The sequence below is a fragment of the Marmota flaviventris genome, chromosome 4, assembly GCF_047511675.1.
Source record: "Marmota flaviventris isolate mMarFla1 chromosome 4, mMarFla1.hap1, whole genome shotgun sequence".
NCBI lineage: Eukaryota > Metazoa > Chordata > Mammalia > Rodentia > Sciuridae > Marmota > Marmota flaviventris.
This window is the reverse complement of record NC_092501.1, coordinates 111,527,727-111,545,345: the sequence shown is the minus strand read 5'-3', so window position 1 is coordinate 111,545,345 and position 17,619 is coordinate 111,527,727. Positions and strand designations below refer to the sequence as shown.

Here is a 17,619-nt window from a genome sequence, read left to right as displayed (position 1 = left end):
TCCAGAACTATGGTTTTATTATACCCTGAACATTTTAAAACATGACTGGTACAATAATTTGTAGGGAATTTTAAAAAAAATAAGTGTTCCCCAAGAAAATTGACCCAGAAAAGAAAGCTATTGAAACCCTTTAAATGAAAGAATTAAAATGGATTTACAGTTACCTAGTTTTTTTTTTATTGTTTTTTTTGTTTTTTGTAAACTAACACAATAAAAATCCTTTTCTGGATATTGGTATATGACAAAATACTTCCTATAAATGTTTCCACCTTTAAATTATAAATTTGTCATGTCTTGCCAAAAATCTATTTAGTTTGAAGATTTTTTGGTTTTTTTTTTTTAGATTTTAGACTCCTAGAACCACATTATATATGATACATAGATTCATGTGTCTATAGAATCTTATTGGAGATTATTAATTTTTAATTTTGTAATTATATGAGTTGTACTTATTTATCTGCTTACACACAATCTTAAGTGACAAATACATAATTTGATTTCAAGTATTTCTGACATGTCATTTTTTACCTACTATCTTCAAATATTGTGAGGGAAGTGAGTTTTTCATAAAACTTGAAGCACAATTTTGAAAGTTATGAAATGAATTTTGAACCATAATGGCTAGGTATATTTGTCAAGATTCTCCAGAGAAAGTGAATCAATAGGATATATACACAACAAAGTTCATTTAATGAAAGTAGTTTATGTGATTATGGAGGCTGAGAAGTCCTGTGACTGCCACCGTCTCTTCGCAAACTAATGACATGAAAAAATTGGTGCTGTTGTTGAAGTCTATTTGAAAAGGCCTGAAAAAGAGGAGAATAGATACAAGATCAAGTTCAAAGGCCTGAGAACCAGGAACATATTGCAATAAGTCTCATGTAAGGGTAGGATGATACTGACAGTCTAGCTCAGTCAGTCAGGCACATAAAAAAGAGAGAACTCTCTTTTCCTCCATTTTTCTATATTCAAAGCAAAATGGATTGTATGATGTCCATCCTCACTCAGGAAGCAACCTTCTTTACTCAGTTCACCAAATCAGATGCTATTCTCTTCTCAGAAACACCCTCTCAGACACAACTAGAAATGATGTTTGACCTATTATCTGTGCACCTTGTGATCCAGTAAATTTGATACCTAAAATTAACCATCATCCAGGATTAAAGCTTTGCCTCTGCTACTTTTTATTCATGCATATTAGGCAGATGAATGTAATGAAATAAGGAAATGTTTCTTAACTTCTTTGCATTTGCATTTGTAAAATGTAAAATGAAGATAAATAATAAAGTAACCTACTACATAGCTGTTGTAGAGATGATTTAATACTTAATAATTTAAACTGCTGCATTACACAGAGAAAGCCTTATACAATTATAATTTGAAAAACTCTTTTAACACATTTTCCTGATAAACTGGTGAAAATATATATTAAAAAATTAGAGTCTCTGAAAATAATATTAAACTATGAAATCTTTATTCAAGAAAAGATACTGCAATTTGGTAAGGACAGTGAGAATCTGTGCTATTTGAACTGAAAACTTCCCTTCCTCCCTCTTCTCACTTAGTGAGAAAACATAACTCCATATTGGTGCATCCATTAAGAAAGAAATTCTTCTCCCAGATCTCAGTCAAAATGTCAACAGTTCTCATTCTTGTCCCAACTACCTGATGCTTTAACTATGCATAAAAAGATTAAGGATTACGGTGAAAATATTAAAAGTGAATATTAGAAAAAAAATAGATGAAGTTTTAAAATGTGATTTTTCAAAACAAAATCAACATATTTACAAGTATTTATCTAGATTAAACCAAAAAATGAGAAATGCTTAAATTATTAAAAGAACAATTGAAAAAGAAGCATTACTGCCAAGCTTAGAGAAATAATAATATAAATCAGCAGTATGAATTGTTGTATGCTTCTAATTAGATATACAACATGAAATGGTCAAATTTCTAAAAAATAAATAAACAATCAAAATTAAATGTAGTAGAAATAGAGAATATGAATATATTCCTAACAAGTAAATTAATTGAGTTCTTAAACAAAAACAAACAAAAGCAGAAAGTCTAAACCATATGTCTTCCTGTTCAACTCTTTAAAATATTTGAGAAGACATATTCCATAAACTGTTCCACAAAAATATATAAAGGAAAGAACATATTACAAATTATTTTATGAAGTAATAATTACACTAATAAAAAAGAAATCACTATTAAATAAAGCTATAGACCAATATTTCTTATGAATATTCTTTTAGTCACTTTTCCATTACTATCACAAATCACTTGAGATAAGCTATTTACAAAAAGAAAAGGTTTATTTTAGCTCACAGATTTGAAGGTTTAAGTCCATGATCAATTGTTCCCAACTGCTTTGGGCCCTACAGTGGCACAATATATTGTGGTGGTAGCTTATGACAGAAAAGGCCTGTTGAGCTGATGTCCATATAACCTCCATCTAGTTTCTACCTCTTATAGGTTCCAACAATTTCTCATTATAGGCTGGGAACCTAGAATTTAACACATGAACCTTTTAGGGACACTTATCCACAATACAGCAAATATGGATGTCAAAATACTCAATAAAACTAGCAAACAAAATTCAGTAACACAAAATGAATTATATAATACTATAAAGTGGGATTTATGATAGGAATGCAAGAGTGGTTCAAAAGTCAAAAATAAACTGATTCAACATAGCATGTGAATAGAATAAAAAGGAAAATTATGTTATCATCTTAATAGATCAGAAAAAAATGACAAAATCCAGTGAGATTTCAACCAAATAAAAGCATTCAACAATCTAGGAATAGAAGATAATTTTCTCAAACTGTTAAAAGTCATGTAAAAATGCCTATAATGAATCAATCTTAATAATAAAAATCTGGATACTTTCCCTCTAATATCAGGAACAAGATAAGAATGTCAATACAACTCAACTGTAACTTGACATTTTAATGGAATTTCTAGCTAGGAAATAAGTAAAGAAAAAGAAGTAAATTGCATGCATATTGGAAAATAAAACAAAAAAGTGATCTTTGTGGATAAAATGCTTTTATATATAGAAATTGCCAAGGAATTCCCTAAAATGTTACAATTAATATATAAGTCCAGCTAGGTAGTGAGATATAAATCAGTGCATAAAATCAATTCTATTTCTGTACTCTTGCAATGAATAATCTGAAAATAAACTTAAGAGAATAATTCCATTTAAAATTGCATAAAAATAGTAAAATATTCATGAATAATATAGCAAAAATATAGTAATACAAAACATACACTCTGAAGTAAATTAAAGACAACTAGTATAAAACAGCTACAATTGTTTGTCAAAAGACTTAATATTGTTAACATGAAAATATTTCACAAGTTGATCTATAAATTCAATGAAATCCTTTTCAGAATTCCAGCAGATTTGTTTTTAGAACCTGAAAAGTCAGTTATAAATTCATATAGAGTTATAAGTTATCCTAAAGAAACAAAGCCATCATGAAAAGGAGTATCAACATATAAGGAAAACTTTCAACATTTTAGAACTTACTACAAACCAAAGATAATCAAGACAGTTTAATATTGACACAAGAGTACATACGCAGATCAATAGACAAGAACTGGGAGTCTTAAAATAAATTCATGTCTGTATTAACAACACTGCCAAGACCTTTCATTTGAAAGAAAATTGTCTTTTCACCAAGTGGTGCTTGGACAAAAAAATAGCCCCAAGTCTAAACAATTTTGAAAACTTACCACATCCATATGTGAATAACTCAAATTTGATCAAAGAGTTCAACATGAAAGCTAAATTATAAAATTCTAAAGAAAGCATAAGGATAAGTATGCATGATCTCCAAGTTTTGAAGAATCATGAATATGATACCCAAAGTATAGGCATAAATACTTTGGAATTCTTTAAAATTGAAAAAAAGAATGCTGTTAAAAATATGTAATTAAAGAAGTGAAATAACAACCCATATAATTTCAAATCATATATTGCATATAATATATGATTTTGTAACAAATACTCCAACAACTTAATAATATAATAATAAATGATACAATTTAAAAATGGGCAAAGTATCTAAATAAAAATTTCCCAGATGTATACAAATTAGCCTTGTATACATGGAAAATGCTCAACATCTCCATTATGAGGGAAATGCAATTAAAAGTCACAAGTTACCATTTCCCACCCATGCTTATGTTTAAAATAAAGAGGAAAGAAAGACAAAGACAAATACTGCTGAGATTGTGGAACAAATAATTTCCTAATATATTGTTGATAAAAATATAAAGCAGTGTTATCAGTTTTTGTTAATTTCTGAAACAATTATACATGGAGTTCCCTATGAGTCAGTAATTCCACTCTTAGGTATATACCTAAACATTATGTTTGAACTAAAGAATATGTTTGAATATTATAGCAGCATTGCTCAAAGTACCTAAAAGGTGGAAACAACTCCAATATGCATAAAAATGAATGGATAATGAAACCCATTATTTTGTATCAGTTAAGTGCACTAATAAGATGAATGAATAAATACAATATAATATACCCACACAAAGTAGTAACTGTTCATAAAAAGGAATGAATCATTGAGACATCTTAAAACATTGATGGGGCTTGAAAACATACCTGTCACACATGCACACATACACACACAAAGTACATAGTTTACCTTGTATCAATAAATAGGCAAATGTATATAGACAGAAAGTAGATCAGTAGTCCCTTGGGAAGGAGGGAGAAAATGGGATAATGAGAGAATGAAAAGAAAGGGAACAGGTTATATTTAAAAAAAAGTTCTAAATTTGAAGGTGGTAATGGTGGCATATACCTGTGCATAAGCTAAGAAACGGGTGAATTTTATAGTATGTAAATTTTATCTTAAATGAAGTTGTTTAGAAAATAAAACCACTTGACTGGCTAGTAAAGCATTATACAAACATTAACTGCTATTATTTTCAGTTCTTCTTGAGATGTAGCACTTGACACAAACCATTAAATCCTATATTCAATGTCCTTTGAGTTAAAATCATATTCTGAAACTGAAAGTCCTTTAGGGCTTTGCCTGTTCAGTGGTGTCTATCCGAAAAAAAATATATTTAGCACGGTATATAACAAACAAAATTGAAAGTTTGGTTCTTCTGGAAGTACATAGGTAACTGTGGCTGAATAAAGCAATATGATATGCATAGCCCTGATTTTTAAATAGTTTAATGTGTTCACTTGATTATGCAATTTTATCAGTTGGAAAATAATTTCCAAATAGTCTGATTCATGAAACCATTACAGATTCTATATTTGCTTGAAAAGGTAGATTTCCATTGGGAAGTGAAATGCAAATACACATTCTAAAAATGTACTAATATGAAAGAGCAACCTGCTTTCTCTACCTGCCCTTCCAATCATGGACTATCCATCCTGGTGAGGAAGTAATGCTAAGTGAATTGGGAGAGTAATTGGGATTTATTCATAAGCTAAAACTGCATGGGCAAAGTGGCAATTTTTGATCACAGACAGATTGAAATATATATTTTTTATTTCAAAATTAGATACTTCTTGAAACTATACAAAGGTATTTTCCAGATATTTGGTGAATTACAAACAAGGTGTAGCTGATCTATTTGGAAACAAATCACAGTAATTTCGGTATTTACACTGAAATTGCTGGGTCGCTGCATATCAGTGTTTTTTAAAAATATGATTGCATTCCTGTATAGGTGTGAGAAAAAGGAATATAAAGAAGAAAAGTAGAAAGAAAAGTAATTACTATACCACTACCAAAGTCTTTGACAGAATGGCTGTCATTGGACTGACTACAATGTAGTGCTGTTTTGTTTGTCTTATTTTCCATTTACTCGTTCATTTTCTAGTCCATAAACCAAAAATTTAAATTCTTTTAAAAATAATACTTCATTCCCCTTACATTGTTTTTATTTTGTTCATTTACACTCTTGCCAATTTTCTCTGAATGGACACTCTAAATCCATGTCTTAGTTTCTGTTCCATTCCTATTGCCTTTTCTTCTTATACTTATATTGTGGACAGTGAATGATCTTGCAGTCATTAAAATTCACATGTTCAATTCTCACAAATCATATATTTTTACTTATAATTTTTACTCTGTCTAAGCTTTAAAACATTTTCTCTCCTACAATCTCCTTCTCTCTTGTAATATTTTCCCTGACCTTTCCAATTTTATTATGTCTTTGAATACATTCTTCATCTTGGTACCAGTGATCCAACCCAGGGACACTTAACCAGTGAGTCACATCACCAGCCTTTTTTATGTTTTACTTTGAGACAGGATCTTACTAAGTTGCTTAGGGCCTTGCTAAATTGCTGAGTCTAACATTCAACCTGCAGTCCTCCTGCAACAGTCTCCCATGCCACTAGGATTACAGGCATGTGCCACCATGCCTGGTTCATACATTCATTTTGATTTTTAACAACTTTTTAATTTTTAACACATTTAGATTGTCAATTTTCTTAATATTTCATTAACTACAGAATATTCTATAACAAACGCCTGACTAAATTTAAATTTTTCTTTTATACAGGGATTTTGAGTTTTGATGAAAGAAATCATAAAGTTGAATTGAGAGAAAAGTCAATTTGATAGAAATATTTTGATTTATCTGAATCCTAGTAAAAATTTAAAGCATTTTTGTTTTCAAATTATGTGTACAACTGAACCTCATATTGTCTTTTTATTCTTAACCACCATACTGATTGATTAACAGATACATTTAACTACCAAAGGGATTCATTCTTACTAAATAAAACAAAAATATCTTTTATAGGAAATTAACATACATTTGAGAATTTCCTAGTTAGTATGAATAATAAAACATATAGTTCATTTTTATCTTACCTCCATTAATGTATAAAAAATCAGAGTATAAGCAAGCTGATAAGAAAAATCAGATATGATTAGATTCTGTTTATTGGATGGATAATAAATTATTGAACTTATTTATTAAACTAATATTTTTATAAAAAGAAGCATGTGATTTTTGGAAGTTTAAGGAAAAAAATCAGAAAATGTCTGTTAAATAAATAGCAGCAATGAATATTCATTGGTATCCAGATCTTCTGAAAAGTAATAATATTATCAAACTTGCAACTCTTCAGATTAGGTTAAAAGTATCTGGGAGTTGACTAAAGGGGGCAATCTGAGCTTTAATAAAAACTGTAATGGATCTAAACTCATCAAATATGCTCATATTAGTTCATTTCTAATAATATTAAGAAAACAAAATCAAATTGGTTTCCTTCTGAGATAAGATGAAACTGATTCATTACTTGGAAAATATGATAGATAAGAGGAAAAAAAAAATCAAGGATTTTCTCCTTTCCCATGTCAACTGAATCACTGGGTGAGTAAATAATAAAAGAGTACCATATTCATATAATGTTACTCAAACTAAAAATGAAAAATATAAACACATTAAATTAATAAATAAAATTCCTAAGTTTGAACATCAGTGACTGCTAATATCAAACAATTAAAACCAAACATATGTTACATATTACCAGATGAAAGAATAATATATCAACAATGGTCTTGTCAAACAAATCAAATCTCACCATGATCAAGGTTCTCATTTAGGTTGCAATTTTCATGTGCAACCGATGAAAGAAGAACATTAGGATTTCACAATGAGTTTATAACCTGCAAATTCCAGACTGTGGGGCATATTAAAACATAAAATAATTTAGGTTTGCCAATAACCTAATTATGCACTGCAAAGATGGACTCTGACAAAATTTGCTGCATGTTCCAAATGGGCTGTTGATCTTCAAAGTCTCATAATTCTCCCTCTACACATTCCTTTTGGTAAGAGGGAATTCAACAATAATCTTCCTGAATGTAGCCAGGAAATTACCAGTGCAAGCCTGCCCCTTGGCCACATCTCTATTCTCTCCTAAATCTCAGAGGTTCTTTAATTACAAAGTATGCTACTGAAACCAGTGTGAACTGTTACCAGAGGCATTTGGCCAGGAGGAGGGGTAAAGTACAGCTTCTCATTGTTCATGTGAAATAGTGGTGGGGTTCTAAATAAGATGGCAAAATTAGCAGTCAATTCTTTGGCTGAAAACCTGAGCATTTTCTTTGTCTTTATTTTCCATATTGAAGAAAAGATGTACACATTTCACAGCTATAAGACCAAAGGGAAGGACTTTTTTTTTTCAAAATCTTTGTTATTTATGCAAATTGTGTACTGTTGGGAACCTCCTTATTATATTTATATCTTCCTTCCAGGCTTAATAAATATCATGAAACTGAGTGATGCCCATTACATCTCCCAACTGCTATCCTGCAGTTCTGGCTTCCCTGTAGTGTGTAGATATATGTCCCATGCCTGCAACAACATACTCACCAGCCAATCTGAAAAGAGAAATGAAATGGGTTCCCACATTAGAACACTTCAAGTATATGGAGTTTGTCAACTAACTGACTGGCAAAATTTCCTCCTTTTTATGTTCCCTTTTGTTTAAAAAGGGAATTTTATATAGATTTTTTATATCAAAAGACCCCTCTAGAGCTATCAAAGCTATTGGCTGGCAATCTGGTTGTGTGACTATATGGTTGGAAAATGTGTACAATTTTTTGTAGTTGTGCTTTTGTTTAGAAGAAGGTTACTCTAAAGAGCATTAGTGTACCTTAAAATAATGATGATTATAAGAATAAGTTGAAGTCACAAAAACTATTTATACATACAAGAGAAAATTCTTATCATCTCAGAAGTACAAGAAGATTTTTGGAGATAGCCATTCTCTCTAGTTTATAATCAATTTACCAAGAACTGAGCTCTGAGTAGAAATTCATCTTCATGTACAGAGTAGAAATACAGGAAAATGCAATTTAAGAGGATTAAGGTGAGAACATATGTCTCACTATTCTATATGTGTTATTTATTAAACCAATAGTAGTTAAATAAAATTATGGGTACAGATAAAGTTTAACATTTTTTGGAGTACTGAGAATTATCTCAAACATCTTGCATAGATTTTGTGCATTTCTATTTAATTGCCTTTTTTAAATAAAAGGAGGAAAAAGTAACAATTAGACTTCTCTGATATCTATGGCAGACAAAGAATACTTGACAAGACAGAAGCAATCCTGATTTCTTTTTTTCTTTTTTTTTTCATTGTTTTAATCAGTTATACATGACAGTAGAATGCACTTATATACTTTGATATATCATACATAGATGAGATATAATTTCTCATTTTTCTAAGTATACATATTGTAAAATCCTATTGGTCATTCAGTCACATATATACATAAAGTAATAATGTCTGTTTCATTCTACTATCTTTATTATCCCCACATCCTGCTTGCCTAACACTCCTGATTTCATGTTCATTTTTTTCTGATACAAATAGAGAGTCATTCCTAAATTCTCATCCAAAACTATATATATAGTTTTGGATGATATATATATCTATCTATATCTATATATCTATATCTATATATATATAGATATAGATATATAGATATATAGATATCTTTTTTCGTTTTAGTCAGAATTCTGTCTGATGCATGGAAAAACAGTAGTTTAAATCTTTAAAAATTTCATTCATTCCATTACTTTATTGTTGATCTTTTCCCAACTATATTATTCAATAGTAGACACAAATGAAAGATTTGTATAAACAATTAACTTCCACAAGTTTTTAAAAATATTATAGACACAGAAGCATACAATTTAAAATCATAGATAGAAAAGGGCCATAAATGATAGCAAACTATTGTAAAAGGATAATTACCTTCTTTGAGGAGGAGAAAGGCTTCAAAAATCAGTTGCCCACTAAAGCCAGCCCCCAAACCACACACAAAATCAAGAGCCTTAGACTTTTAGCTTCTGCTACTGATCAAAGGTTCATACAAAGGCAACTGGCTGTAAGTGAACAAAATTAACCAACCAATTGTAACAGTTTCAGCATGGGATGGTTAATTAGATAGGAGTAATCTCCTCAAGCTATTCCTTAAACCAAAAACTGATTTTCATTCCAGGAATGATTATTTGTAATTAAGATTTTTTTGTTATTTGAATTCATAAAGGTATACAAATGAAAGAAGCATTAAGAGCTTTAGACCAAATAGGAATTATAAATAATTAAAGGTTTAATATGTAAAATGAACACTTTGTCAACCTTACAACAGGTATCCAACCATCTATCTTATTACATCATTTTCTTATGATACAGGGCCTTAAGGAAAGAGATTGTAGATTGTCAGAAGATATGAGAAGCCTCAGGATAAGCAAATATAAATGACATACAGAAAGATACAGTGGTATTTGTACTTGAAAAAAGAGCAGGTCGTCAGAAAATATAATAAAAAACAAACTTCCAACATTGATGTTAAGGAAGAAACAATATGATGTTCATTTTGGAAGCAGACTTGATCGAGAAGCAAAATAGGGTTAGAAAAAGTTACAATGAATAAATGAGTTTTGCATCCTGGTTAGATTTACTGTAAGGACCAAGAAGGCAACCTAGGTGCAAGACGTAAACAATTACATTTTAGAAGCAACAATATTTGTTTAGTTATAGTGGGAGGATATGCTTTGGAAACACAATATCATTTATTTTGATGAAGGACAAATTCAGGTGGAAAAATGTATTATTATTTGCAAAGTTTTCTCAGGGAGTTTAGAAACTGAAAAAAGCTTGGATCTATAGAAGGAATGAAGAGCTTTGTAATGAGAAAACATAAATACTCTTTTATTACTTACAATTATTTAAAGATCAGTTGATTGATACAGCAAAAAATTTAAAAATTGAATATGAAATTTATAACTTTTAGAAGTAAACATCACACAAAGAATGCTGTAATATCCATAGCTACTACTATTTCTAGCTTAAAATAACAATAATATATACAAAATGATGTCCTCCAAATATCTAATTAATTAGAAAAAAATAAAAGAGGAAAGAGAAAAAAAGAACACAGAACGTAAGAGAAAAATAGGAATGGTTTTTAATATGGTAGGAAAATATTTTTAAAGATTCTTTCAGCATGCAAAGCATGCTTAGCTACAATAGTTACAGAAAAGTTCATTTTTATTTTCTCAAATGGATCATTGTCTGGAAAAAAAAAGTATCATTCTTACTCACGTGGGATTTTGCATCTCAGATCAATATTTTAATTAAATAAAATTTTGTCCAAAAACTATTTGTTTTAAAGAGAGACACAGAGAGAGAGAAACTTTTTTTTTTTTTTTTTTTTTTGGTAGATGGACACAACACAATGCCTTTATTTATTTATTTATTTTTTATGTGGTGCTGAGAATCGAACCCAGGTCACACCAGTGCTAGGCAAGCGCTCTACTGCTGAGCCATAATCTCAGCCCCAAAAACTATTTTTTATTCAAGGACAAAGCTTAGTTATCTTCTCATTTTATACCTGTGCAAACATCAGTCTTATAACAATCTCAAACTTTTTATGGAATAAGAATATTGAAACTTTTAACCAGAAGACTAGTGACTATCATATAATTAGAAAGATTTTCCTGTGTAATTTTCATAATTTATTTTCTTCAGTTTTTTCATGTTCTATACCACTGCACATTTTATTATAAAAATGCAGAACAACTGAATGAATTTTCTGTTGCTTTCTCATATTTTTAATAGATGGTGCTTTACATTCTAGCATGTATTTTTAACTATTTATCTAAAATTATTGCATAAGGCTTTCACTGAGAAAACAAATTGACTACAAAGGCCAAGAGGAATTTTTGGAAGTACACTTCACTATGAAAACAAAAACTCAGAAGAACAGCAGTATTTATTCCCATCTAATATATTTGAAATGAGCTAAGATAAGAAAAATATTGTACCTCACAATTTAATTATGCTTTTTGAATTTTTCTGATCAGAACTTCATCTTGAAGAATCACAGCTATAAGCAAAAATAGGCGGTGACTTCAATTACAAATAATGTTTTAAATACTGGATATTTCATAGGACAAATCAAAATAGCTCTATTATCTGGAAAACAACCAATGGTTTTGTAAATGATTTATCTCAGGAAAGTAAACTAAGAAAATTTGAAGCATTTTGTATTGCATTTCCACAGCAAGGACAGTATAGAGAGCCTTCATTCAAAGATGTTAACAGCCACTCTGGATTGCATTAATTCTCTACCTGTGTATCCTAATTATTACTCAAGAAACATCATGTTGCCCCACATCATTGAAACCTGAACTAGATAGTACCACATGAACATGTTAATGCTGTGGGACCCCTCTGAATTGTCTGGGAAATTCTGCAGCTTTCTGGGACTTCTTAGTATCACTTCTTCAAAGTGAATAATCAACTGTTTTACATTGATGCCTTGAAATGACAAGAACTTTATACAATTCTTTTTAGAGTTTGGAATCAGCATGTGTCATATTAGAGTTTTTTGGTGTATTCCATTCCTGTAATGACTATTAATATTTGGGTTATAAAAATGTACCTAGATCATGATAAAATTCTCCAGCTTTCTAGGATATAAACAGAGCTTTCAGTTGGTTTGGACCCAAGTGTGCCCAAAGGTATATTGCAGATAGGTATACTGTATGCATTCTTTGGGAGATACTAATATAAGAAACATAGAGTAAGCCATGAAAGTTTGGGAATAAAGCAATATCTTCTTAGAAATTAATATCTCATTACAATCAGATAGTAAATTTTGTTAAATCAAAATTATTCTTGGAAGTTCAATCTAGAGCCTGCTCTTCCAGCTATTGCAAAATTTGTAAATCACTTAAGTCCATATTTGTAAATTATCAATTCTCTTATAAACAGCTAAGAATCTAACTTCTGTTTAAGACTCCCTGAAGTGTAAGCTTGAAATTTTCTCTCTTTTTGTCAGCTCACTTTCTATACTATTTGAACTCCAGCTTAAAACAAAACAAATAAACAAATACCCCAAAATCCTCATTGTCCTTGTATGTTCTAGTACTTTATTAGGAAAGTAAACAAATGATATGATTGTTACATAGTTCATCAGATTAAATCATGAAGACTTTTTTTTGTCATTATCTGATGTATCTGGAAAAAAAAGGTGAAAATGGTTCCTAATAGAATTTTCTCAAAAGATTTAATCATATTATGGTTCAAGGTAATACTTAACATCAAAACATGTATAATTTCACTTTTAAAATATTAATTATTTAAGTAAGGTTAATAAACTATCTTTTGATATGAAATTTTTATCTCCAAGATGATAAAATTTGCTATCAAATAAAAATAGGTTTTTTTTAGGAAGGGAATAAAGATAAATTCAAATATTTTCTCGAAAATACTTATCCCATCAATAAAGTGGATTTCATGAGTCATTTTTTATTAAAGATTACTAATAATATTTTGAAATACCAAAGATAAACATGATTAAAATGAAATTTTATCTATATATATACATATATATGACATTGAAATATATGTAGAGTGTCTATTTATTCATAGTATATGTGAAGTGTAGGTTGACATATAGCTAATGTTTTATATGTTGAAAAATTAATGGTTAAGTCAGCATAAAATATTTGTGGAAGCAATTTCTACCATAAGTTATATATTGATATAACAGAAATAATGAAAGAAGATTTTATGAGTACTTGAATTCATCTTGAATCCTTGAAAAAGATTTCTTGAAAAAAAATTGTTTTCACATTTTGAATATTCATTCTATTTCCGCCTTTTAGAGGACATGTAACTGCATCTATAGTAGTGCTGAAAAATGGTTCTGAGAACTTCAAGGCCAGTGTCTTTAGTGAAGATGATAAAATGAAATATGGACAGATAAAAAATTTAAGACATTTCAAATTTGTTGATTCATTTTCAACTCCTTTTATTTAGGAATCCTAGAATAGTTTTTTTTCCCATCTAATGCATTATGAAATTACTTTAAAAAGATATACTAATCAAAATCTACTTTACTAGTCTTTCTTTTTTCTACTTATTTTTAATTTTTCAATTAATTTTTTTGTATATTGTTTCCTTTCCTTGTTCTCCCATCTGCTATTCTTCATAGATCCATAGCTTTGAGGAGTAATGTCATCTATATATACAAATGCCTGCCAAGAAGGACAGTACATTAATCAGTTTAACCAAATACCCAAGACTAGAAAATTCATAAAGATAAGAAATTTATTTATTTATTTATTTATTTATTTATTTATTTATTTATTTTAGAGGCTAGAAAGTACAAGAGCATGTTGCTGGCATCTGATGAGGGTCTTCTTTATCATCATGACATTGTAGAAGACATCAAATGACAAGATAAAGCAAGCTGTCTAGCTGAAATCTTTCTTCCTCTTCACATGAAGATTCTGATGTCATCATGGGAGCCCATTCTCTTGACTTCATCTAATCCTAATTGCCTCTCAAATTTTGCTTCTCCAAATACCATTAACATATGAATTTGGTCATTCAGTTTCTAACACATGAAATTTAGGGGACATATTCAAACCATAACAGGTAGTATTCTAGAGCTGTTTTTTTTTTTAATTTTTGTGAACAAAAAGTTCAAAATATAAAACTCTAATGTTAAATCATTTATAGTATATTAAGAGCCAAGGATAATTTTCATAAAACCTTATATCATTACTGATACCCTCCTGTTGTAAAAGCTTTTGTGATTCAAAGATTGCAATTTTATCCTTTTTTTTTTTCCCTGAGATGTGTTCCAGGGATTGAATTCAGGTACACTCAGCCACTAAGCCACATCCCCAGCCCTATTTTGTATTTCATTTAGATACAGGGTCTCACTGAGTTGCCTAGAAACTCTCTTTTCTGAGGCTGGATTTGAACTCACTATCCTCCAGCCTCAGTCTTTGGAGCTGCTGGGATTATAGTCGTAAGCCACCATGTCTGGCTGAATTTTATTATTTTTCACATTGACATCCTAACTTAAAAGACTCACAAATCCTATTTATTGTCCTTAGAATGGAAGAAAAATACTAATTTAAAATAATTATAATTTTTACATATTGAAATTAGGAGTATATATTCTGATCTAATATTTGGCAGGATTTTATGTACCATTATCTAAAGGACATAAGAATATCATGTGAATGATTATTTTATTGTTTGGATATCTATGGAATAGTAGATAAAAATGAACATTGAAGGATTTATGACAATTAATGATAGAAACTTTTTAGCTGTGTTTAATAACAGAAATAAGAGTACTTGCCAAATGGCATTCCAACCATCTTTATTTTTCCAGGTGGACTAAAGTCTGTCTTTGAAAAGCATATTAAAATGTATTGAACTTACATTTTGTGTTAAGCCCTCCTGCTTCATTTAATAATTTTACTTAAACATTTTGACTTTGAGATTCTTCTTCCATTTACTCATTGGATTTCATGTCATTGAATGCTATAATTAATCCCTTTTTAAATTTTTTAAAGTATTATTTATCAAATTTATATTTACTTACACAATAAATAACATATGTACTGACCCTAAATGGTGTAAAATTTGAAGATATATATTTGGCAAAAAAAGATATGTCCAATATTGAGTAAACTGATATTACTTTCTTTCAAATACAGAATGTTGCTTTCTGTTCATTTTCTACAATCATTTTGATGTCCCAATATTGAGACCCATCAGAAATAAATCAGTCATTCTGATGTACCTAAAAACTTGGAAGCCAAATTGTAATGTCCTATGAGTATCACATATTTAAATTTCACATTACCTTTAAATTCTTGTACAACTGACAATATATTTAAACATTCTCAAATTTATTGCATGCTTCCTTTATTTCAATTGTGAAACTCATAACCTATTTTTTTTTGTTTTGTTATTGTTCTTCCAGGAGAACTCATAAAGAAATAAACTCCAAGAAGAGAGAAAAATGAGTCTTGTTTCTTAATTTTTTTCTCCTTATTGTGAAGGAAAGCTCCTGATAGAGTATTCAATAAATACTTATCACTGGGTGCAGTGGCATTTGCCTGTAATCCCAGCTTGTCAAGAGACTGACACAGGAGGATCACGGAGCTTGGGAAACTTAAGAAAATCCTGTTTCAATGTTAAAATAAAAATGGCTGGGTATGTAGCCCAGTGGTAAAGCGCTTTTCTAGAATGAGCAATGAATGCCTTGAAACCAATCTCCAGTACTACAAAATAATAAAAAATAAAATTAATAAACAAGTATATATTGAATTAATTAGTAAATGGAATAATAAGGAAATGACAGACACTGGAAGCACAGATAGGTGAATGAGAAGACTAGGGAGTTAAATTAGATGAAAAGTTGAATTTTAGAATCATATGCAGGAAGGTAGAGAGAATAAAGAGGAGTGATATTAACTCATAATATTCTTTTTTTTAAAATTTTTTATTGTTGGCTGTTCAAAACATTACATAATTCTTGATATATCATATTTCACACTTTGATTCAAGTGGGTTATGAGCTCCCATTTTTACCCCATATACAGATTGCAGAATCACATCAGTTACACATCCATTGATTTACATATTGCCATACTAGTGTCTGTTGTGTTCTGCTGCCTTTCCTATCCTCTACTATCCCCCCTCCCCTCCCCTCCCCTCGCCTCTTCTCTCTCTGCCCCCTCTACTGACATTCATTTGTCCCCCTTGTATTATTTTTCCCTTTCCCCTCACTTCCTCTTGTATGTACTTTTGTATAACTCTGAGGGTCTCCTTCCATTTCCATGCAATTTCCCTTCTCTCTCCCTTTCCCTCCCACCTCTCATCCCTGTTTAATGTTAATCTTCTTCTCATGCTCTTCGACCCTACTCTGTTCTTAGTTACTCTCCTTATATCAAAGAAGACATTTGGCATTTGTTTTTTAGGGATTGGCTAGCTTCACTTAGCATAATCTGCTCTAATGCCATCCATTTCCCTGTAAATTCTATGATTTTGTCATTTTTTAATGCAGAGTAATACTCCATTGTGTATAAATGCCACATTTTTTTTTTATCCATTCATCTATTGAAGGGCATCTAGGTTGGTTCCACAGTCTTTCTATTGTGAATTGTGCTGCTATGAACATCAATGTAGCAGTGTCCCTGTAGCATGCTCTTTTTAGGTCTTTAGGGAATAGACCAAGAAGGGGAATAGCTGGGTCAAATGGTGGCTCCATTCCCAGCTTTCCAAGAAATCTCCATACTGCTTTCCAAATTGGCTGCACCAATTTGCAGTCCCACCAGCAATGTACACGTGTACCCTTTTCCCCACATCCTCGCCAGCACTTGTTGTTGTTTGACTTCATAATGGCTGCCAATCTAACTGGAGTGAGATGGTATCTTAGGGTGGTTTTGATTTGCATTTCTATGACTGCTAGAGATGGTGAGCATTTTTTCATGTACTTGTTGATTGATTGTATGTCCTCCTCTGAGAAGTGTCTGTTCAGGTCCTTGGCCCATTTGTTGATTGGGTTGTTTGTTCTCTTATTGTCTAATTTTTTGAGTTCTTTGTATACTCTGGATATTAGGGCTCTATCTGAAGTGTGAGGAGTAAAGACTTGTTCCCAGGATGTAGGCTCTCTATTTACCTCTCTTATTATTTCTTTTGCTGAGAAAAAACTTTTTAGTTTGAGTAAGTCCCATTTGTTGATTCTAGTTATTAACTTTTGTGCTATGGGTGTC

General features: G+C 30.4%; 1 non-coding gene across 1 annotated transcript; it reads left to right on the top strand.

Moving 5' to 3' along the window:
- The first annotated feature begins 12,982 nt into the window (after window positions 1–12,982).
- LOC114094933 (small nucleolar RNA SNORD77) lies at window positions 12,983–13,053 on the top strand. Its single transcript, XR_003583163.1, has one exon. It is a non-coding gene; the product is annotated as a small nucleolar RNA SNORD77 (small nucleolar RNA).
- Window positions 13,054–17,619: the final 4,566 nt, after the last annotated feature.